The sequence below is a fragment of the Rhinopithecus roxellana genome, chromosome 7 (assembly GCF_007565055.1).
Source record: "Rhinopithecus roxellana isolate Shanxi Qingling chromosome 7, ASM756505v1, whole genome shotgun sequence".
Lineage (NCBI taxonomy): Eukaryota > Metazoa > Chordata > Mammalia > Primates > Cercopithecidae > Rhinopithecus > Rhinopithecus roxellana.
In genome coordinates, this window is record NC_044555.1 from 12,917,110 (window position 1) to 12,943,487 (window position 26,378).

Sequence of the window (26,378 nt, forward strand, 5' to 3'; positions counted from 1 at the left end):
ATGAGATTTGGGGGGGGGACACTGCCAAACCATATCAGCTGGGAAAAGAAATTAAAATGTCTGCATTTCTGATTCCCAATCCATCATTCTTTTAATTCACAAAATAAAGGCCTGACTTAGATGTTGAGAAATTAAAGTGATTGTTAGTAATTGAATACCATTCTTATGATCTGCCCAACACAATCTGTAATCCTTTATCTCAAACTTCTAAGCAAGGATATCCTAGCATCTTTTAATTGCAAGTTTTACTATAATAGTTCATTTCAGGAAACATTTATGAATTACCTACTTAGTACAAAAATGTGTATCATGTCCCCTGTAGAGATGTTTTAAACTCCATGAGACTTAGACATATATGTGATTGTATATATGTGGGGAGGGGGTATGTGTGTCTGTGTGTGTATGTTCCTAACACATTTCTAAGTAAAAATGATTATATAGTCCTTAATACTTTCTGGCAGAAATAAGGTTTGTGTACATTCCAATGCATAAATTAACAAATGACTTTTTAAAAAACAAAAGGAAGAAGCTATCCTAAAAGACCTCAGGAAGCTCACTTTGAATAGTTTCCCCAGAGTGAGATGTGCAGCCTCATGCCCCAGACCTATTTCTCCAAACTGGTGGAGGATGGTGCTATTAGTACTCCCTGGTTTTAAATTGACTGATGTAATTGATTAGCCTCCAGTAAGCACTGGCATTCTATCTCCTTTCCTTTCCTCATGTGAAGCTGTGTTCCTTACTGTGTCTGCTCTGATATTCTTCCTGAAAAGTATTGTCCCGAAGTCTGAATTGGAGATGTGGGAATTAGAAGCAGGACCAGAGATCTTAGGTTCATTTGGCCGGCATATCTTAGCTTCATTGACCAAAGACTTTTTCAGAAATAAAGGTGATATTTTGTCAAAATAAAGGAAAAGATAAATCAAAGGTAAAAGATAAAAATCTCTATGTCTAGAATTGAGATGCCAAAAACGTTTTCAGCACTGTGGAGATTTGCCACAATTTAAGGCTTGAATATATAGAGCCAAATCTCTCAGAGCTAAAAAGTTTTGCAAATATCATCTTCTGGTTTAAGAACCATTTTGTCAAATCATGTAGACAGGAGCTGAACACATTTTGGGATCAGTGCTGCTCCAAATTTAACGTGCAATTGGACCACCTGGGGATCTTGTTAAAATGAAGATACTGATCTTAGAGGTCAGAGGTTGGGCCATTTTTAACAAGCTCCCAAGTGATGGTAATGGGGCTGGACCACGCTTTGAGTAGCAAGGTAGCGCCTAGAGAAGCAGAACAACTGGTTGCAATAAAGAGAAGGAGCTTCACGATTAGCTCTTGAATTTTCACAGCTGTTCTTAAGGTGAAGCAACTCTTAGTGCTTTTTCAGGCCTTGGTATTTTGCAAGTCTCCCAACTGCAAGCATCACATGTAAACAGAACTACAGAAATGCAGCCTGTCGGAGCAAAGACGTGTGGATTGAAGGGCTGAAAACAAAACAAAACATAAAGCAAGTCTTGTGGGACCAGGGCCAGGGCTGCCTGGGTCCCAGACCACAGTGTTGACCTTCCTTTGCACTAGTAGGTTGCCATTTATGACATCTCTCTTTCTTCTCTCCAACACAGGTCTTTACATTAATTTAAAACAGGATTGTGTGTGTGTGTGTGTGTGCATAGGAAAAACATGAGATGGGCTTACCTGTTTCTTTGAAATCTCCCAAAGGGTTTGTGAAGGTATATTTCAGAAGATTTTGAAGTCCTGGAAGCAGAGGGATGGAAAAATGGGTAAGAAGGGAGGAATGTGTGAAAAGGATTTTTTTAAGTAGCAAGAAGGACATAGTAGACTGGAGACTCAAGTCAGAACATAAGTTTAAGGTAAGATGTGAGCTGTCAATGGAAAGTGGCATGTTTGTTTAGACTTGGTGTCAGGGAATCAGAAATACTCCTTTCAACGGTTTGATACTATGTGTTACACAGCAACTCAAGTTTTCTGCCTGTTTATTTTATTCTTATCAGAAGTAGTATGCCAATATATGGAGTTTTTATTTCCTTTAATGCTCTTGGGTATTTGGATAAAAAGGCATCATCAAGTATTTTTATGATTATAAGCTCATATTCAATGCTCTGTGGTAGAATATCATTAGTAGAATAAAACACCCTCAATAAGTCACCTCCAAAATAATTTTTTTTTTTCTTGGAAAATGCTTGTTTTTCAGCATGGAACTGAAAATATCAAAAATTAAAAAGGCTCTCCAGAATTCAAATGAAATAGAATGTAGTTATTTGCCTTCCCTATGTCAGACAGTGTTATTAGTAACGAAAAGATAGAGAAACATTTGGCGGCATTACGTAAGGACCGAGTCTAATACTGCCAGAGCCAATTAGTTGCAAGTTAACTTAAAAGGTAAGGGGTAAGGGTGGTGGTGGATGTAACTTTTAAAAAGATCTATTTTCATGTATATTTACATACATTCTCTTATTTTTAGCATCCTTCATTTTTTGGATATGTATTTTCCAAAGCATGTTTACCAACTCAAAGCCGAAATCATGTTTAAAAATATCAATGTAAATTAAGGCAGCAGTGTTTTGTCCCCTTCCATTTATGTTGTGCAGAAAAACAGACTTCTGTGTGGTGTAAGCGTGTTCCGATTAAAGCTTTAAATTGGTGGCTAGTAGCCCAGTTATAAAAAACTTGGCTGCCTGCTGCTCCTTGGTAATGTGTTCTACAGGCTGTTGTTTTCTGCTGATCGCCTATTTACAGTGATTTACTCCAAATACGTGGGCGTCTTAAGTATATGGGTGTTGTCCAAAAAAAAGTCAGTTTATTCTAAATGATGAAATGAAAGGCAACACACAATAGCTTCTGTTGATCCCCTACTACTTTATGTGTATCTTTCCAGCTTCGATGCAGTGAACTGACAATGCCAAGTATTTTAAGCAGAAAAAGGTTTAATTCTCAAATTGAAAAAAGACCTTCCATAGAGTCTTGGAGGCCAACAGAAGAATTAGATAAGAGGAAGGGAATCAGTTGCAAGAAAATGGTCATGTAAAAAGGGCCCTCTGCACAGCCACTGTTGGCACAGCACTGATGTGAGCAGAGGAAAAGAGGTAGATAAAGCCTGAACCTTTAAGAAATTTATAAATCAAGTTGATGAGGCTGAACACCATCCAAACAAAATGATGAGCTCAACTGCAAAGCAGAATAAAAAATTATGCTGAATCAATTTAATACAGTATGCCACAAGGTAAGAGGCTCAAGATAAGGCAACACTTCTTTCTAGGAGTAAACAATTACGCCATTAGAATGAAAAAGCCTGTGGTGATTCTAATTAAGACTTCTTTCCACTTCTATAGATCCATTAATGGGGGCATTTGAGGTTAGTATTTTAAATTATTTATGAGTTAACCTAGTTATATCCTAGTTGAACATCAAGTATTCAATTTTATTGAGCATAAAGTGTGACAAGCACTGTACTATGTCAGAGGTTTATATGGTTAAAAAATATATGTTTCTTCACAGGCATAAGCTCCAAATATACAGAGATGAGGGAGGGACAGATGTGAAAATATAACTACAAACTAACAGGATACTGATTATCATATAAAAATGAAGAAAAATGATATATGAGCATATAGGACCATTATCAAGCATACTCAAGTGATCCAGGACAGGATTCTCAGAGATGGTTACATGAGGGATTTTTGACAAATGCTTCACGAAATCCAAGCACACAATGAATATGGGACTGCTGATTTTTTACTATAAGTCTATCAGAAAACAATTAATGTTATTTTGCCATGACATTCTTTTAATGATTCTATGCTAGCTTTGTGTGATTACTTTTGTTACATTTTAAATTATCATAAATAGTTCATTTAGTAATTGTTCCCAGAATTTTGCCATGACTTGAGTTTAAGGCTATTGATCGATAACATGAAAACTGACCATTTTCTAGTTCTAGTCTTTTTGATACTTTATGTGTATCTTTCCAGCTTCGATGCAGTGAACTGACAATGCCAAGTATTTTAAGCAGAAAAAGGTTTAATATAAAGACTTAAGGTTTTAAATATGGGGGACTGAAAGTCAGCATCTGACACTAGACTCATCATAGCTGAGATCCAAAGATGAGGAAGATGCTGTTGGTGTCATATCTTCTGTGTCACATCTGTATCTCATGTCTGGGAGTTAATGACTTGTCATGGGAACCCTGAGTCAGGCCACAAACAGATATATCTTTATGAATGCTTTGCTAGCAGTTACAGCAGCTGCAGCAGGAAAATGGCCTCCAAGCAATTAGATCTTCAGAGTGGGGCTCCCTGGTAGAACCTAATTGCCATTTAGAGGCCTAGCTTGAAGAGAGTCAGATAATGTAGTTTTTAGCCTTCTACATTGTGTTATATGAAAGTACGTAGAAAAGAATGGGAATAAATGACAACTACCAATGAACTGTATTAATCTCACTTGTATTCCTCAAAGGTTACTAACACTTATCCAGAATTCCATCAGCTTTGACAACGAATTATCTAACTACATTTAATCTAACGACAATTTATTTTATTATCAACTAAATTGATTTACTCATTAAATATGTGTTTACTGAACACTCAGCACCAGGCAAGCATTCAGCTGTTGAGAATACAGCTGTGTACCAAGTGGACTATGTTCTCTGCCCTCAAGGAACTTACAGTCTAGAGGAGAAGACAGGCTAAAAGAAATGATCACCTCCAAAAGGTATACTTGAAATTATTGTAGGAAAAAGTATGAAAAAATATATACTTGAAATTATTGTAGGAAAAAGTAGGAGATAAGACATCAAAACACAAGAGTGTAATTTTGGTTTGGATGGCAAGAAAAGTTTGTTTGTTTTCACAGAAAGTTTTCAAAGCTTTGAACATAGCCAGGAGATGAACTGAAGAAGAGTCTTATAGGTGAAGAGAAAAACGGCAAAGGCTGGAGACAAGAAGGATCCTGGAACCTCCATGGAATTATAAAAAGCCCAGTGACTAAAGGAGGGTGGAAAGTCTTCCCAGAACATGAGGAGTTTATTATTTTTTTTGTTTGCTTGTTTAATTGTGACAAAGCACACATAGCCCAAAATTTATCATATTAACCATTAAAAAATATTCCCTTTTTTAGGGATGAAAAAGGAGGTCAAGGTTGCTAAATAGAGATGCTGGATGTTCAGGTCTCCTCAGAAAGAAGAACCAAAGTTACAAATGAATAATTATAATTTGAATAGCATAGCAAGCAGAGAGTGCTGGAGCATAGCAGAGAACTCATGGGAAGAAGCTGGGACACAGAAAAGGAATCAAGAGCTGACAGAGATCAGCCAGGAATGCTGAGTAACTAGGTGTTTCATTGAAAGGGTAGGTGGGAGTGTTTTGGCTCCTTTTACCCCTGTGGCAGACCACTGGTATCTGAACTGTTGGAGAGCTCCTCTGCCTTTGCAAACAGAATAGAGAACCAGGAAATAAAGCCACATACCTACACCTGATCTTCAACAAAGTCGACAAAAACAATTACTGGGGAAAGAACACCCTACTCAATAAATGGTGCTGGGAAAATTGGATGGCCATATGCAGAAGAATGAAACTGGACCACTATCTCTCACCATATACAAAAATATCAAAATGGACTAAAGACTTAAATGTGAGACCTGAAACTATAACAATTCTAGAGAAAAATGTAGGAAAAATTCTTCTGGACATAGGCCTAGACAAAGAATTCATGACTAAGACCTCAAAAGCAAATGCAACAGAAATAAAAATATACAAATGGGACTTAATTAAACTAAAAAAGCTGTACAGAAAAAAATCAATAGTGTGAACAGACAACCTACAGAATGGGAGAAAATATTTCCAAATTATGCATCTGACAAAGGGCTAATATCCAGAATCTACAAGGAACTCAAACAATTCAATGAGAAGAAACAACCCTATTAAAAAGTAGGCAAGGACATGAACCGACACTTCTGAAAAGAAAACATATATGTGACCAACAGACATAGAAAAATATTCTGTATCACTGATCATTAGAGAAATGTAAATCAAAGCCACAATGAGATACTATCTCATACCAGTCAGAATGGTTATTAATAAGTAACAACAAAAAAAGCAGATGTTGGTAAGAATGTGGAGAAAAGAGAAAGATTACAAACTGTGGGTCACAGCACCTGCCCGCCCCCCAGTCCCACGCTGATCACACTGAGTGACTGCTGACCTGCATCTGTCTGGGGTGGAGCCCCAGAAGACAATTAAAAGGCCCTTGGGCCACAATCACTGCTAAAGTCCCTTCCTCTGCTGTCTTTGTTGAGGAGGAAACATAAACCCTGAGATCACCCCAGAACTGTGGTGGGCAGCTGGGAGTGACAACCTGCAATCTACAGCCAGCATTCAAGAGGGAGAGGAGCCCACACTTTCAAAACATTGAGAGAGAGCACGGCTGCAATTGCGAGGATATATAGGGGAGCCACATGACTGAGGAAGAGCCTACCAACTGACCACTACGCCTAAGCACCCCCTACAGGATCATGTCCCAAACCTCCAACACCAAAAATTCCTTGCTAACATACCCTTCTGTGAAGCCAGAAAACAAGTCAGCTACAAAATAATGACCCTGCACATAGCCTTAGCCCTGTGAAAACATCTAATAAACAAGTCTACTGACTGTTCTCAATCTACACTGCAGTTAAAGAAACACCCACATGCAGAGATGAGAAACAACCCATGCAAGTACTCCAGCAACTCCAATGACCAGAGTGTCCTATGTCCTCCATAGAATCACAGTAGTTACCCAGCAAGGGTTCTTAACCAGGCTGAGCTGACTGAAATGACAGAAATAGAATTCAGAATATGGACATGAATGAAGATCATCAAGATTCTTAACAGCAAAACCCAATGCAAAGAAACTAAGGATCACCATAACATGGTACAGGAGCTGACAAATTATATAGCCAGTATAAAAAAGAACCTAACTGATTTGATAGAGCTGAAAAACACACTATAATAATTTCAGAGAGTAATTACAAGTGTTAGCAGTAGAATATACCAAGCTGAGGAAACAATCTTGGAACTTGAAGACTGGCTCTTACTTCTCTCTGAAATAAGACAGTCAGACAAAAATAAAGAAAACAGAACGAAAAGGAATGAACAAAACCTCTGAGAAATATGGGATTACATAAAGAGGCCAAATCTACCAATCGCTGGCATCTCTGACAGTGACGGGGAAAAAGCTAACGACATGGAAAACATTTCCGGATGTCATCATGAAAACTCCCCCAACCTGCTAGAGAGGCCAACAGTCAAATTCAGGAAATACAGAGAACCCCCGAAAGATTCTACACAAGATCATTCCCAAGACACATATAATCATCAGATTTTCCAAGGTCAAAATGAAAGAATATTAAAGGCAACTAGAGAGAAAGGGCGGGTCACCTACAAGGGGAACCCCCTCAAGCTAATGGTGGCCCTCTTGGCAGAAAGCCAGAAGAGATTGGGAGCTTATATTAAACATTCATAAAGAAAGTTCTTCAACCAAGATTTTCATGTCCAGCCAAACTAAGATTCATCAGTAAAAGAGAAATAAGATATTTTTCAGATAAGCACATGCTGAGGGAGTTTGTTACCACTAGAATTTTCTTATGAGAGATCTTGAAAGGAGCACTAAATATGGAAAAGAAAGACCATTACCAGCCAATACAAAAACACACTTAAGTACACACAGACCAGTTACATTACAAAGCAGCCACACAAACAAGCCAGGATAATAACCAGCTAACGACACAATGACAGAATCGAACCCACATAAATCAATACTAACACTGAATGTAAATGGGCTAAATGCCCCATTTAAAAGGCACAGAGTGGTAGGCTGAATAAGGAAGCAAGGCCCAATAGTATACTGTCTTCAAGAGACCCATTTCAGATGTAATGACTCCTGTAGGCTCAAAATAAAAGGATGGAGGAAAATCTACCAAGCAAATGGAAATCAGATAAAAGCAGGAGTTGCACTAATTTCAGATAAAACAGACTTTAAACCTACAAAGATAACAAAATTGGGAGTGGAAGTTAGTTCAACCATGTGGAAAGCAGTGTGGCAATTCCTCAAAGAGCTAAAAACAGAACTACCATTTGACCCAGCAATCCCATTACTGGGTATATATCCAAAGGAATATAAATCATTCTCCCATAAAGGCACATACACAAAAATGTTCATTGCAGCACTATTCACAATAGCAAAGACATGGAATCAATGTAAATGTCCATACATAGCAGAGTGTATAAGGAAAATGTGGTATATACACACCATGGAATACTATGCAGCCATGAAAAAGAATGAGATTATGTCTTTTTTTTTTTTTTTTTGAGACAGAGTCTCACTCTGTCACTCAGACTGGAGTGCAGTGGCATGATCTCGGCTCACTGCAACCTCCGTCTCCTGGTTCAAGCAATTCTCCTGCCTCAGCTTCTCGAGTAGCTGGGACTACAGGCACCTGTCACCACGCCTGGCTAATTTTTTTGTATTTTTAGTAGAGACTGGGTTTCACCGTGTTAGCCAGGATGGTCTCAATTTCCTGACCTGATGATCCGACCTCGTGATCTGCCCGCCTCCGCCTCCCAAAGTGCTGGGATTACAGGCGTGAGCCACCACGCCCAGCTGAGATTATGTCTTTTGCAGGAACGTGGATGGAGCTGGAGGCCATTATCCTTAGCAAAGTAACACAGGAACAGGAAACCAAATACCAGCTGGGTACAGTGGCTCCTGCATGTAATCTCAGCACTTTGGGAGGCTGAGGTAGGTGGATCACTGGAGCCCAGGAGTTTGAGTCCAGCCTGGACAACATGGCGAAACCCCGACTCTACAAAAAATACAAAAATTAGCGAGGCATAGTGGTGTGCACCTGTACTCCTAGATACTCAAGAGGCTGAGGTGGGAGGATCACCTGAGCCCGGGAGGTCAGGACTTCAGTTAGCTGTGTTTGTGCCACTGTACTCTAGCTTGGGAGACAGAGTGAGACTGTTTTTTAAAAAAGAAAGAAAACCAAATACTGCATATTCTCACTTATAAGTGGGACCTAAATGATGAGAACACATGAACACAGGAGAAAAACAGACACTGAAGCCTACTTGACGGTAGACCGTGGGAGGAGGGAAAGGATCAGAAAAAATAACTATTTCGGTACTAGACTTAGTACCTGGGTGACAAAATAATCTGTACAGCAAACCCCTGTGACACAGAGTTTAGCTATAAAACAAACCTACATGTGTACATCTCAACCTAAAATAAAAGTTAGAAAAAATAAACTGTTGGAATGCAAGTTAGTACAATCTCTATGGAAAACAGTATAGAGATTTCTTGAAGAACTAAAACTAGAACTACCATTTGATTCAGCAGTCCCCCTACTGGGTATCTACTTAAGGAAGAGAAATCATTATATCACAAAGATACCTGAACTCATATGTTTAACAAACCTAAGTGTTCATCAGGGGAGGAATGGATAAAGAAAATATGGTCTATATACACCATTAAATGCTACTCAGTCATAAAAAAGAATGAAATCAGCCACATAGATGAAACTGCAAGCCATTATCTTAAGTGAAACAACTCACAAAAAGACAAATACCACATGTTCTCACTTATAAGTGGGAGCTACATAATGCATGCACATGAACATAGAGAGTGGAACAATAGACATTGGAGACTCAGAAGGGTGGGAGTACAGGTGGGGTTGAGTGGGTAAGGGATAAGGAATTACCTAATGGATACACTGTACACTATTTGGATGACAGTAACACTAAACAATATATCCATGTAACAAAACTACATTTGTAAAAACAAAAAACATTTTTTTAATTACAAAAAAGTTAAAGGTGGGGGTCTCACTATATTGCCCAGGCTGGAGCGCAGAAGCTATTTACAGGGGCAATCACAGCACAGTTTAAGCACATTCATGTTCTTGTGCAACTAATCTCCAGAACTCTTTTAATTTTGCAAAAGTAAAACTGTATACCTAGTAACTCCCCATTTTTCCCGCTCCCCAGCCTCTGACAGCCACCTTTCTACTTTGTCTCTATGAATTTGATACTCTAGATACCTCATATGAGTGGAATCATATAGAATTTTCCCTTTTGTGACTGGCTTATTTCACTTAGCATAATGTCATCAAGTTTTCTCCATATTGTAGCATGTGTCAGAATTTCATTCTAAGGCTGAATAATATTCTATTGTATGTATATACCATATTTTGTTTATCCATTTACCTTTTGATAAACACTTGGGTTGCTTCTACTTTTTAGCTATTGTGAGAACTACTACTATCAATATGATTATACAAATAATCTCTTTGAGACTTAACTTTCAATTCTTTTGGGTATGTACCCAGAAATGGAATTTCTGGATTGTATGGTAATTTTATTTTTTAATTTTTGGAGGAATTGCCATACTATTTTCCATAACTTTCCCACCCATTTTACTTTCCCACCAGTAGTGCAGAAGGGTTCCAGTTTTTCTACCTCCTCATTGACATTGCTTTTTTAAAAAAGTAGCCATTTTCTTGAGTGTCAGGGGGATATTTCATTGTTGTTTTTACTAGTATTTCCCTAAAGATTAGTGATGTTGAACATATTTTCATATGCTTTTTGGCTGCTTGTATATCTTCTTTGGATAAATGTCTAAGGCTTTTGCCTTTTTTTTTTTTTTTTTTTTTTTTTGAGACAGAGTCTTGCTCTCTTGCCAGGTTGGAGTGCAGTGGCGAGATCTTTGCTCACTGCAAGCTCCACCTGCCGGGTTCATGCCATTCTCCTGCCTCAGCCTCCCGAGTAGCTGGGACTACAGGAGCCTACCACCACGCCCGGCTAATTTTTTGTATTTTTAGTAGAGATGAGGTTTCACCGCGTTAGCCAGGATGGTCTCGATCTCCTGACCTTGTGGTCTGCCCACCTCGGCCTCCCAAAGGGTTGGGATTACAGGCGTGAGCCACCGCACCTGGCCTCTTTTGCCTATTTTTAACTGGGTTGTTTGTTTTGCTGTTGTTGAGTTATAGAATTTCTTTATATATTCTGGATATTTATTCTTTGTCAGATATATTTTCTGCAAATATGTTCTCTCATTCCCTGGGTTGCCTTTTCACTCTGTTGATTATGTCCTTTGATGGATAGAAGTTTTTACTTTTGATGTAGTCCAATTTATTTTTTCTTTTGTTGCCTGTGCTTTTGGTGTCATACTGAAGAAATCATTGCCAATGACAATGGTATGAGGATTTCCCCCTATGCTTTCTTCTCAGAGTTTTATCATCTTAACTCTTACATTTAGGTATTTGATACATTTTGAGTTAATTTTTGTATCTTGTATAAGATCCAACTTCATTTTTTCGCATGTGGATATCCAGTGTTATCAACACCATATGTTTGAAAGATTGTTATTTCCCATGAAAAGATTTTTAATTTTTATTTTTGATATAAATGTGAATGTTCTTGCAATAGTCTCCTCTTTTTGCTATTTTCTATTTAAAATTTTTTGTTTATCTACATATTCTGAATATTGCCTACGCAATTTTTTTAACGTTTTGTCAAAAATATCAACTTATACTTTGAGCTGCCCAACCCTGTTCTTAGAAGTGCTGATCGTCCTTCTATTCCTAGTTTTACTCTTACTGATTCTTATGCCATTTATCTACCTTCTCCTCTGTAATTTCCTGTCTTCTTTCACTACCAAAATGCTCAGATGCTTGGGTAATAATCTTTGCCACATTCTACTTGCAACATATGGCATTTGTATTTCTGCCTTGTATGCATTCCTGAAGGTTCTTAATGGTTTCTCTTAAAAGTTTTCCTTACTTAGTCTTCATTCTGCTGCATTTGACTGTGACTCATTCCATCTTGAATGATTTTCTGCACCCCTTCCCCACACTGATATCCTATTATATTTTTCTGATTGAACAAATTTCAATTCAAAATAATTTCTTTAATACCTTTCAAGTTATGCATATGAGATACGAAGAAAAATTATAATAGCCCTTATCAGTGTTTTCTGTACTCCTCAGATTCCTCTTCCCTTCACTAATTCTCCCACTTTCTCCTGACATTTCTTGTACAGTCTTTAGCTATCTGTCCTCTTCTTTTCCCTCCTCCCCCTGTTAAAATTACATATATTCATTCCTTTTCTCCACTAAAGGGCAAGGACTGGCCTCAGAGTGAGCAGTACAGCATCTTCCACAGAGTAGATATTAATAAACATGACTTGAATTATGGAAAGTCTATAAAGAGCAGGATCAAATTCATGATAGAATAAAAAGGTCAAATAAGGGGGAAAAAACCCACCACTACTCATTGTGTGCTAGAGCAGGAAGAAAACGGATCATAACAGCAGGCTTACGAAGTGGAAATACATAGACTGAGGTGACATTAAGTAGGACATTGAATAACATCCCTGTAGATAAGGAAATTTTAGAGGATTATTTCTGAAGTCAGGAAATAAGCAAGTGGGAAAAAACCAAGGTTCTGAAAATGAAGCAACAATTTAAGATAGAAAAGAACCACTAAATTTTGAAAAGGCAAAGTACTCTTGGGTGAGATGACCTCAAAACTGAGTACTACAAGAATCTGCATACAATCTGAGTAATTACTTAGATGCAATATCCCCATACTTTTTTAGAGAAAGGTGAAATAAAACATGATGTAAACGGATGTAGGGGGGTTTTAGGGTTTGGAAGCCTCTGACATTACTAAACATCAATTACAAGGTTCTTACAGGAATCAAAATGGAAAGTGAAGCAAGAACAGCCGACAGAATGATGGATGAGATAGAATGAATGCTTTTGAAAACGCATATGTTTACAAATAGTCACTGGCGGGAATAGAATACCTTGTAGGCAGGAGACTAGACCAAGTGATTTAAAATGGAAAGCAAAACTTATTCTTACTAATTTTTTCTTTATAGGCAGATAATGATAATGGTCATTAAAAATGAACCATTAATAAGAAAAAAAGATCTGTGATATAGATTCTATATTATAAATTCTATAATTTCACCACAGAAAGGCAACTCTTAGTGTCCTCTATATTTCTAGAACTCCCTTTCGAGAAAAGCAAGAAAGGGTGGCTGTGTCTTGCTTTGTGTCACGTGACTCTACTATCCCAGATAACACTGATTTGATCATGAATTAATGCTGAAACCAAACATAACCAGATAGAGGCTAGATCAGGAGCTAAAGAGGTAACCTACCATTAAGAACTCTGTCTAGCTTGGGCATGCCATATTGGATGCTAACTACCCGACTCAATGGGATTCTCTCTCAGGGAGTATTTTTTGAGAATCACAAATAAACACAGTCAAACCACAGAAAGAGAGCAGTAATAATAGTAAAGGTAGAGGGCATAGAAGAAGAAACAGAAATACTAAAGTATATAATGAGGAAAAGAGAAGAAAGGTGAGAAAGGCAGAATCATAAGAGGACAACAGGACCCTACTTCTTGGGGGATGATTCCTTAAAGCTGATTTCCTGTTCTGAGTCATGAAGGGCTATTGTCATGGTCTTCCATGAGTCCTGAATGGAAAGCTGTTCAGAAGGGTTCACAGTGGCTCTTCACTTTGCTGGGCACACATTATGATATAATTTTATTACCTATGTAAATTTAAGCAATTATTATGACTAAAAGATTCTAACATAGAATCATGATATGCATTTTTGGAAGGTATGTTTTTTCAGATAATCATAAGTTATGAACATCTTATGGCAGTAAATATGTTTCTAGAATATCTTTTTCATGGCTGCATAGTTCTTCTCATAACACAATTTATTAAATCATGACCTTTTCTTGTCTATTTTGGTTATTTCTGAGTGTTTGTAGATCCTAAACCATGCTGCAATGAATATATATTGTAGCTATGTTATTTCCTTAGTATAAATTGCTAGGAACATTCTATGTCAAAAGATACAAATTTCTCCCTAGAAAGTTATACTAATTTATATGATTACCAGAAGTATATAAAATCATTTCCTTTTATTCATATGCCCATCAATACTGAGTAGCAACATTGCATTAGAAAATGAACCATATAGCAGGTAAATGAATAATCTTGCTTCTTCAATTTCAGTGTATTTGATAACAGGTAAACTTGTCCATTTCTATATTCTAGGCCATCTGTATTTTGCTTCTTTTAAAATAACCTATATACATTTCCTTATAATATTTCTGTTAGTGTAATTTTTCCATTTTCATTTGTGAGAACTTTTATGTATTAAACTAGTAATATTTACCTGTTGTATTTTATTTTTTTTTTCTCCTAGGTTTTAATTCACCTCCCATTTAAAAATACTGTTCATGGCATACAGGTTTTTTGTTTTGTTTTTCGTTTTTTTTTTTTTTTTGAGATGGAGTCTCGCTCTGTCGCCCAGGCTGGAGGGCAGTGGCGCGATCTTGGCTCACTGCCACCTCTGCCTCCCGAGTTGAAGTAATTCTTCTGCCTCAGCCTCCCAAGTAGCTGGGACTATAGGTACGCATCACCACGCCTGGCTAATTTTTGTATTTTTAGTAGAGACGGGGTTTCACCATATTGGCCAGGCTGGTCTCAAACCCCTGACCTTGTGACACCCACCTCGGCCTCCTAAAGTGTTGGGATTACAGGCATGAGCCACAGCACTCGGCCGGCATACAGGTTTTTTATAAACTTATATTGAAGGATATTGCTTTATATTTTGAGATTCCTTCTGGACTACATGACATAAGTGATATATTTTGTCACTTTATATTTTGATTTTCTTTCTGGACTATAAGTGACATAAATCTCAAGAAGAAAGAGTATTTTAATGTTTTCTCATTTGGTAATAAGAAGTGACATTTAATGTCAGAAATCAGACAACTGTAGATAGTTTCACCTAGTAATGTTATAAATGTTTCAAAGTTTTATTACTTAAATTAATCAATAAGAAGAAGTAGCTAAATAGGAGAACTAATCCTGTTTCAAATTGTATGACACATGATTCTCTTAGAATCACAAATATATGTTATTAAACTCAAGGCATGCTTTAGGATATGCTCAAAGTGGTATCAATGCTATATTTTCTCATAATATATATAGTTTTATGCATGCAAGTATATATTTAGATGTCAAGTTACTTAGAGTAAATAGGTGATGGGAAGTAGATAATTAGTAAACTAAATCACATGGAGTCAGGCTATCAAAAAAATCTGCATATGCCCTTGATGTCAGAAAAGGCTTTTACAGTAGATCTGATAAAAGTTATTTTTTACTTGGTTTTCCTTTATCCATTATTTCCTCTGGGAATAGCTTAGATGATGCAAGAACATTACTGCAGACAGAATGGCTCTGCTTACTGTAATGTTGAATTCATCACAAGTTTTTAAAAAAGGCAACTTCAAAAAATTCTCAAGTAAATATTTGTTGTAGCAGCATCAGTGGAATAATCATGATTAAATTGAAAGTTATTTCAAATACATTTGTACATGTTTTCCTTATAGCTTTACATCACTCTGATTATTTGATATTTGTGGCCCTGTTAAATAAGTGGTCTAGAGTGCTCATATTGCATCTTCCATGTTACAAAATCACCTGATTGAAAAAAAAATTTGTTGGAGTGGAAAGAAGAGAGAAAGGGGAAATACACATGCACGTACAAACACAAAGATGGATAAGCTAGCTTCCATTTCATGTATTAGTGGTAAGTACTACCTTTTCACTACTTATAAATTTTGTATAGAAAAGTATATAGCACTTTTCTGTACCAAAATTGTACTAGTTGATTATAAGCTATAGTGTTCTGTTTCTGCTTATTTTAGAATCCTAGTCCTATGTTTCCAACTAAACTGCAAATTCTGGTTTCATTATATAATCCGCATAAGCTAACATATCTCCAAAAGTATTAATAGATGCATCAGGTGTAATACAGTTCCCTAGCTGGAACAATCCAATTATCCAAGTGTAGATCATGACAGATATTAGACACATTTTACAGTTAGTTTTCTTGTTTTAAATTCACCTGCAAATCAACCTTGAAAGCATCTTAGGAAGGTCTAGTTGGGGAGCCTAATCATTTGTATTTCTTTTACTGAAGAATATGCATTCTTTATGTGGGAAGATCCATCCTTTTCACATACTATGTAAGTGATAACCTGCAAAAACAGCCAACTTTATATTAGTGGTCAGTGGAGTAATAAATGTGGAGCTGGATTTCCCTGATTAGATCCTAATGATAAACTTGTTGGCTTGATATTTTGTACTCACAGATCTCAGAAGAAGAAATTTGGGCTCAAAAAGTTTACTTTGCTCAAGTACACACCAGTAGTAAAGTGGAGTCATATTTCAAACCAATGTAATTCTGACTCTGAATAACATGCCTATTGTTTCCATAAAACCATGAAGATAGGTCACCAATGTTTGGGAGGATGAGCAAACCCCTTTACAGAGGAGGAGACATTGAACTGAGGCTTGCAGGATGAAGGTGAGTGTACATGAGGAAAGGACATTTCAGGCAAAGGACATGGCACTTATAACTGTATTCAAAGTTTCAGATCCACACAGCAGTTCTATTCTCTTGGTAAAATATGCATACTTCATTTGTCTGTAGCAGGGTTTCTGGACCTCTGCACTACTGATATTTGAGACTGGATAATTCTTTGTTGTGGGAGGCTGTTGTATTCATTGTCGATTGTTTAGCAACATCCCTGGCCTCTACCCACTAGATACCAGTAGCACTACCACCACCAGTTGTGACAACATAAAATGTCCTCAGACATTGCCAATATTCCCTGTGCAGCAAAATTCCCAGGTTCAGAATCACTCATTTAAAGTATAGAGTATGCTGGGAGGTAGAGATAGAGTTTGAGAAGATAGAAGCAGATGAGTCTTTAAGGACCATCTATTTAAGGAGTGGGGAATGGAAATGAAAAGTCCAAATTAGGAAGTTATATAATCAAATTTCCATTCTGCAAGGCTGAGGAGCAGTTAGGAAATGATGAGAACAGCCCAAGGATGAATTAATAGGGATTTGAACTAAAACTATGGCTGCAGGAATGCAATGGATGGAACAAATGTGAGGAAAAGGCTTGGCTGATTAGATATGGGGTTTGGAGTGAGTTTGAAAAAGAAAAGTCACTTTTACAAAAGAAAGAATGTTTTCCATTTGAGTATATGGATTCAGAGGGGCCGGTAGTCCCTCAAGGAAGAAATACCTACTAAATATTTCTAGATCTCAGGAAAGAGCTCTGTAAATGATCAACACTTACATGTAGACTCTGTGGGCAAAAATGAGAAGACATGGTAAGAAAATAAGATGCTTAAGTAGAGAACCATGTGAAACACTAACATTTAAGTTAAGAGATGTTAGAATAGGAAGTTCCACAAAAGAAACTAGAAGGAGCTGCTGGAGACGTAGGAGAAAGATCAAGAGGTGTCACAGATACTGATGAAAAAGGGAACAACTGTACCAACTGTTGATGAATATTCACATAACATAAGGATTCAATGGGGTTTTTGGCCATTGGTGTCATGAAGGTCTTTGGTGACTGAATTAAGAGCAGTTTTTTTGTTTTGTTTTTGTTTTTTCAGAGTCTCACTCTGTCACCCAGGCTGGAGTGCAGTGGCACGATCTCACTGCGACCTCCACCTCCCGGGTTCAAGTGATTCTCCTACCTCAGCCTCCCGAGTAGCTGGGATTACAGGTGCCTGCCACAACGCCTGGCTAATTTTTGTATTTTTAGTAGGGATGAGGTTTTATCGTGTTGGCCAGGCTGGTCTTGAACTCCTGACCTCAAGTGATCCACCCTCCTTGGCCACCCAAAGTGCTGGGATTACAGGAGTGAGCCACACGCCTGGCCAAGAACAGTTTTAATGGAGCAGAAAAGGCAGAATCCAGTTTGTTGTAGGCCACTTAGGAGCCCAGAAAATCTAAGCATGAAGAGAATTAAGCAATTCTCCTAAGTAGTAACGCATTACAATAGGAAACTCCAGCTGCTCCTGTTGTTTGGTCTGAGATATAAATGGACTGTTACAAACAGGTATGACATATGAGAGTTCAGAAGTAATTCATCCACCACACTCTGAGTTAATAGGACACAGGTAAGAGCACTTTGTCCAGGTTTCCTTGCATTACCTTCAAAAGGACCACAAACACTTGTTAAAAATGTTCAAAAGTGCAGAAAATAAATCCTATGGAAGAAAGCTAAGTTTTGTGGGTATTTTTAGCCTAGAAATGGAAAACCTGTAGTGTGACTTAATTGCTGTTTCAAGAATAATAGAGATTATATGAAGAAGATGTATATATGATATTTCCATGCTCATGTAAGAGAAACTGGCTTAAATAAAACCAAAAAGATGTTCTGGAAATGGCTATCACAGGAAGTTTTGAGGTTCATATTTTTCATAAGATAGTGTCTGTTATTTAATATAGGAACTATTCCATTAAAAAAGAAATTTACCATATAAAATACATTTCCTTGATTTATTAATATTAACTTTCAGAATTCTGATTTACATGCATTAACTTCCAAGAATCAGGTACAGTACTTTGATTTATACATCATGCATATAAAAGTTCTTATTAATGAATCCTAAATTTTAAAGTTGTGATTTAGTGTGTTAGTTTATAAATCTTAACTTTAAACTTCCAATTTAGTGCCATGATTTATGGGAACCAAGTTTTATGCTATTTATGAATCATGTTAAAGTTCTGACTTAATACAATAGTTACTGTAAGAAGCATTAGTACAATAAAATGTGAAATTCTTAAGAGACAAAGATAAAACTGATCAATATTCCTATATGCAGCACAGTGCACAGAGACTCAGTTACAGAGCCATCCTTAGTGGTATGTTTCGAATAAAATGCTAAGATAAGGCTAGAAGAGGTTACAATGAAGTTTTAATAAACCATGTAAAAGGTACTGTCTTCTCTTTTTATTAGACCCTTCGTGGTAAAAATGAGCAGTGTAGAGCTGTTACACCCCTTACAATTTTAGTAAGTAGGCAACAAAAGACATCCCCAGCACTGCCTAATATCAGTGTCTTAGTAAGAGGGTCAAATTTTCTTAGAAGATATACTACGGGTTAACGTGGCTTATAGCAGCCTTGAAAATGATTCTCTGATACCATTCAGCCTATAAAATATTTAGTCACAAAATTTACATGAATACCACTGCATAGCCACTAATCCCATTTCCTACCCCAACTCTTCTTTCTCATCTTATATCATCTCATCTTATCTCATTTCATCTTCCATTCCTGCACTGTCCAATATGGGAGCCATTAGCCATATGTGGCTATCGAGCACTTACAATGTGGCTGGTCAGAATTTACATGTGCTGTAAGTGGAAAATACATATTCTATTTCAAAGAGGGCAAAAATGTAAACATATTTTACTAACCATTTTTACATGTGACATGTTGAAAGCATAATATTTTGGATATATTATATTGAATAAAATATATTATTGAAATTAACTTCACCAATTTCTCTTTACTTTTTTAATGTGGTTATTTAAAAATATTTTTTAAATATTTAAAGTTAACTATTCACTATTAGTATTGCACTAGTCCTTCCACTATTTCTCAGAAGTACCTAAAAGCTGCAACTGCTTCCAAATAGCTCACTCATGTTGTCATGCACAGAACACTAAAAGGAGAAAAGATGGACAACAAAGAATATTGTTTATTAAGTTTGTCTCCATTTACCCAGACCAACTTGATTCTCATTAAGAGAAATATATGGCTTAGAGACAAACATTTTTGTTTTTTATAGTGTCTTGTTTTTTCTTACTGGGTAGGTTATAATTTCACTTAAAAATCTTTCTAAGTTATCATTTACTGACCGCCTACTGTGGCTCAAACACTATGCAAAGTGTTTTCTCTATATATTATTTCACTGAATCCTCATCACAGTTCTATAAAGAGAATACTATTAATACACTGCTTCTATTAACATGGACTCTGAGGCACAGATAAGTAATATGATTGAGATCACACATCGGCAGAGTGAAGAATCAAAGTTAGAATCTGTTTTTCTATACCCCATATATTAAACAGCCGTTCAAGGCAGACATTTGGAATCTGCAGCTGTGAGCCATGCCCCAACTTGTTTGCTAAAAAGGGATATGTAAAGCAGAAATGTCAGGATCTCAGCCCAAACCCCTTACTTTATACTTTACATTCTTGAGTTTCTTTTTGACTAAAGATATGTAAAGGGAAACCAGCCAAGGCACTCTGAGCTAGTGGTGGGTTTGTCAGGCAAGATAACTGGCCATGCCGAGCTCCAAAACTGGGGTTCCAAATAAATTTAGTGCAACACAAAGAAGACAGTATTCTGAGGATATAATGGAGCTTTTCTGATCCTGTTTTCCTAACAAATATGGGCATTTGTGGCCTGTGGGGCTTCCTCCTCAATTAGAGAAAACCACTCAGTTCAGGTGATGGTAGATTATCTTATCCTGCTGCACATGGTTTTGAAGAGGAGAGCAGGAGGTTGGCAGCTTCACACTTTTAATTTGGTGGTATTCCACGTATCTTTTAAAACCACAGTCGTTCTGCCTTGCTTTACTGTAAATCTAATAGCAAACTCTAAGTTTGCTTTGAATGTTCCATTCTCAAGAGACAATATGTAAAATTTAGAAAAAAATTACTGAACTATTTAATAATGGTATACTTGGAATTGGTGGATGAATGCAGTTTTGAATTTAAATCTGAGCCATGAAATCTCTTTTAAGCTTACCAAAGGAGAAGTTAGCACGCTTACTTGGAGTGGCCGTAGCACTCCAAAAACACCAACCAGCAAAACTAATAAACAAAAAACATCTGTTATTGAAAACGAACACACTGCATGATGACAAAAAGTAAATGTTAATACTTTAGTTATTTAACATACAAATAGAGACAAAGTGTGGTATTGTTTCTTTTCCATAGATGTAAAAAATGTTATTAAGTGATGGATGTAGTAGTACACATTTCTTAAAAAAAGAAAAAAAAAAAGCTAAATTGTCAGCAAACAAGAACTCTACAGACATTTTAGTAACTTCTGAGTTAACCTCCATGAGGCAGTTAACAAATAAAAATTTAGTTGTCATATGCAATGAATGTAATAGCTATTCTTTTCTTGATAGTTAGTTCAAAAGCACTACATAACAATGAGTTTAAGTGTTCTTTTCCAGACATTGTCAAGGATCATTCCAGAACCAATAATTTCACCATCAGTGAAAGCTTTAATTAAAGCAGGGAAGAATAAAAATGGCAATAAACTGCATCCTAAGCTTCAGCTTTGTATGCATGTTTTATCAACTGACACACTTCTGAGAAAGATGCCTGGGACACAAACATCTCTGTATGAGAAAAATTCCAATGTTAATTTCATCATTCAGAGAAGAAGCATGATAAAGTACTGAACACATATCACTTATTTTTATTTAAACTTCAACTTTAAAACTATTATATTTGGGGTATTTGTTAGGATATGTTAGATATATATGACTGATATAAGCTGAAGAAAACATTAAATTGAGTAGAGATAATAGATCAAGATACTGGACTGAAACTAGATTTTAGTCATTTATGGTATGCTGATTACTTAAACTTTCAGCATTTCATAATCTCACTAACACACAGTTTTCAAAATCCTTTTATTATTTCTCTTTGTTGAAAAGTTATCACTTCAAATCTGCCAAATGTCTGTGGTTCCCAGCCCTCACCTGAAAATTTAGCAGGATATTAAGTTTTCAGGAGTGTCTTGGACAGAAGATTGCTTTATTGTTTAGAACATCTTTACTTCTCTCCCTGTCCAGATCATAAGAGTAGGATATTTCTTCATCCTGACATGGTTGGGTTCACCATGTCACCTTACTTTGGCCAACAGATTAATGGAATGTGGGGAGAAGTGACAATGTGCTAGTTCTAAGTAGAGGCAGTTCTGAAGGGAAGCTTGAAGAGATGCTGTAAGTTTCTGCCATCCCTCTTCTGCTCTCATATCTACATGAGAATACTCCATTATGGATAAGAGGTGTTTCTTAGGGCTGAGAAGTAACTTGAACCTGAACACTACCCGGAAGAGAGATATTGCAGCTAACCCAGAGTTCCATGATGAGGAAATAAATATTTTTCATGAACCAATGACATTTTGGGATTGTTCATTCTATGGTAAAAGTATTATAGTAGAATTATTATAGCAAAAGCTTTTGCGGTATATAAGGAAATTGAGAAGTGCCAGTTTATGGATGACCCTGGAATTCCCACAGTCAAACAATTACATAAGATGGCTACAGTCAGAGCTTGGACTTTTCCCGTAAGTAATATCTTCTTCAGAGGCTGAGAAAAGTGAAAGAAAGTAGTTATACATGGTAAAAGATGGGATAATGAAATTGCTATTTGTGTGGCTATATCCAAGTAATTAATAAAATCTCTTTATATCGACATACCTCTGTATATCTATTTATTTATCTATCACCTTTTTGTTTTTAAAGCTGATAAAATCAAATAACAAAGGAACAAGCTCTCTTAAAGCTTTCCATGATAATTTTCCCAATATGATGTTGGCTGTTGGTAGACAGTCTGTGAGTGTCTTTCTCAATGTGAGAACACATCAGTGCTGGAGACACAGCAGTGCCTACAATTCTTACACACCACATCTGCTCTTGACTTACAACCCCCGTGGATCTTTAGAGAGTAACTTGCATGTTGGGTCACGTTAAAATACATTTGGACAAGTAACTCCCATGGTATTACATGCCCTTGAATTTTTACTGAGGGTATTTGACAAGTTCTAAAGAAGCTGTTATAATTTAGATTCAATTTCACAGGCCTAGAAGTTACATGCTGGGGAGTTCTCTTGGCTCAGCAACAATCTTGATTAAAAACCTGGGTTAAAGACACTTCTCTGTGCTTGAGTTTCCTTGTATGAAATTACTTATTTGAGACTACATTAACTAACATGGTCAGGATTAACTCATAAGTTATGATTAAGGGTTTTGAAAATATAAAGTAACATAAAAGTATATTGTGATGTCCTAATAGTAAAACATGGATGAATTTTCTCTTTAAAAAATCTAATTATAGTATATTTGAAATAAATATTCATTGGCTTCCCAGCAATCACTGATTTCTTTTACATGTAGATGTTGAACTTCCCATGAGAATCAAAGCAAAACATTTGATTTTCAGAAATGCTAAAGATTTAGTAATATGTGCTGGAGTTTATACATTCCTTTCAATCAAATCTTACCATTTGGTATCTTTACTATTTTGTGGTTTGAAATTATACACATTCAACAATTTTGCTGCAAAATGTTCTTAGCATCAATGATATAAAATGACTCCATAAATATATATACCTACTATGTATCCATAAAAATTAAAAATAAAAAAGACATAAAGTGGGTCAAATTCTGAAGTTTTGGTTGAAAGTAACAGAAGGTAACTTTGGCTAGAAGCATAATAAAAGATAATTCATTAGAAGGATAGAGGAAGAGTTTATAATTAAAACAAGGAGCCAAGTGGATCTCTGCAGAAATAATTAAGATACCTAATCGATATGAGCATTTCTATTAGCCTAACTTGTTTCCCTCTTGACACTTCCAGGGCAAAAGTATCTGATTGGCCCAGTTTTAGTCCTGATTCCACCCCAGGATCATGCAGGTATAACTAAAGGCTGGAGTCACAAAATAGGGGTAAGTTTTTCTACAACTAGGCATTTTTCACACAAGAAGGAAGTCATTCAAAGCTGAACCAGGCAACTCACACATGACTGTATCTGATAAGGGGATAATATCCAAAATATATAAGAAACTCTTACAACTCAATAACAAAAACAAACAAGTAACCCAATTAAAACTGGGCAAAGGAATGGAATAGTCATTTTCCCAAAGAAGACATACAAAAAACTAACAGGCATATGAAAAAGTGTTCCACATTGCTAATAATAAAGGAAATGCAAATCAAAACTACAATGAGGTATCACCTCACACCTGGTAGAATGGCCACTAACAAAAATATAAGAGACAACAAGTGTTGGTGATGGTATGGAGAAAAGTAAACCATTGCTCACTGTTGCTAGGCATATAAATTGATATAGCCATTATGGAGAACAGTATGGAGGTTCCTCAAAACTTAAAGATATAACTAGCACATGATCCAGAAATTCTACCTCTAGGTATATTTCCCTAGGAAATAAAATTAGTATCTTGAAAATACATCTGCACTCTCTTACTCACTTTAGCATTAATAGCCAATATATGGAATCAACCTGTGTTTATCAATGGGTGAATGGACAAAAAACATGTGGTATATATATAAAATATTACTCTGCCATAAAAAATAGAGAAATCCTGCCATTTATGACAACATGCATGAAGCTAGAGGACATTATACTAAGTGAAATAAGCCAGACATAGAAAGATAAATACGGCATAATCTCACCTATATATGGAGTCTTTAAAAGGTGAACTCATAGAAGCAGAGATTAGAACTGTGTTAATTTTTCTATATGGTGAGAGATAGGGGTCCAGTGTCATTCTTCTGCATATGGCTAGCCAGTTTTTCCAGCACTGTTTATTGAATACAGTGTCTTTTCTGTGTTGTTTATTTTTGTTGGCTTTGTCAGAGATCAGATTATGCAGTCACAAAAAAGAATGCAATCACATTCTTCACAGCAACATGGATGAAGATGGAGGCCATTATCCTAAGTGAAATATCTCAGAAACAAAAGCAAACACCACATTTTCTCGCTTATAAGTGGGAGCTAAATAATGGGTACACACGGATATAATGATGGAAATAATAGACACCAGTGAATTCAAAAGGGGGAGGGTGGTGAGGGAAAAATTATTTATTGGGTACAATGTTCTCTATTTGTGTGATGGGTTCACTAGAAGCCCAAACCTCAGCATTATGCAATATACCCACGTAACAAACCTGCACATGTACTTCCTGAATCTACAATTACGTTAAATTTGAAAGAAGAATCGTGGTCACCAGATGCTGAAGGAGGGAAGGGAAATAGGCAGATACTGGTCAAAGGGCACATATTTTCAGTTACAAGATGAGTAAGTTCTGGGGATGTAATGCATCTCATGGTGACTATAGTTAACACAACTGTATTGTATATAGTCATGTGTTGCTTAATGATGGGGATACGTTCTGACAGATGCATCATCAGGCAATTTTGTCATTGTGCAAACATCTTAGAGTGTACTTACACAAACCTAGATGGCATAGCCTATTACACACCTAGGCCATATGGTATAGCCTATTGCTCCTGGGCTGAGTGGACTAGATAGAATAAGGAAATAGTAACACAATGGTAAGTGTTTGTGTCTCTAATCATAGAAAAGAAAAGATACTGTAAAAATACAGTACTATACTATAATCTTATGAGACCACCATCAGATATGCAATCCACCATTGACCGAAACATCATTATGGAGTGCATGAATGTACTTGAAATTTGCTAAGAGAGTAGGTCCTAAGTGTTCTCACACAAAAAATTGGTAAGTATGTGATGTGATGGGTGTCTTAATTAGTTTGATTCTGGTGATCATTTTGCAATATATATGTATATCAAATCATCATGTTGTACATCTTAAATATATAATTTTTATTTATCAATTATACCTCAATAGAGCTGAAAAATAGAATTTATCAGAAATATCGAAACACGTTGTAAATATACTCAATCATTGAAACAGTAAAATATGCTTTTTAAGTAAAAGAAGGGGCATAAGTAATTCCTTCCTTCCTCCCTCCCTCTTTCTCTTTTTCTCCTCCTCTCCCTTCTTTTTCCTTCTTCTGTTTCTCCTCCTCTTCCTTCCTGTCCTCCTCACCCAATGGTGCCTACATATGAAGTGCTGAAAATTAACTGCACAGCAAAGTAATACAATTAATTACATGAGACAAAGTCACACTATCAAAAACAAAAGAACACTCATCTTTTTTCTTTGTCTATTACTACAACAGATGAGTATAGACACATTTTCTGGTACAGTTTGTCTCTTGATTTGAAGAATGAGCAGGGAGAAAAAGATAAATGAAAAGGGTAAACATTCCACCATATTGGTGAGTCCAAGTAAATATTCTCCTATGAAAGAGCAGAAGAAAACAGTTATTAAATCTCTAGTTTTAAACCTTAAAATGAACTACATTATTATTCTATGAAATAAAATCAATCAGAAATTCCAAATAATTATTTTCAAGTAATGAACAAAACCACAGTCATAGTGAGAGATTTTGCATAACTCTTTCAGCCTTTACAAATCAGTAGACACACTGATCAAATTAAAAAATTCAAGAGACAGTAAACAACAAACTTAATGCTGCAGAAATCCATGTAATTATTTTAAAAGATTGATCTGAGACATTTTCTCAGAAGTCAGAGGAAATGGTTAATGAAATGAAGTTGAT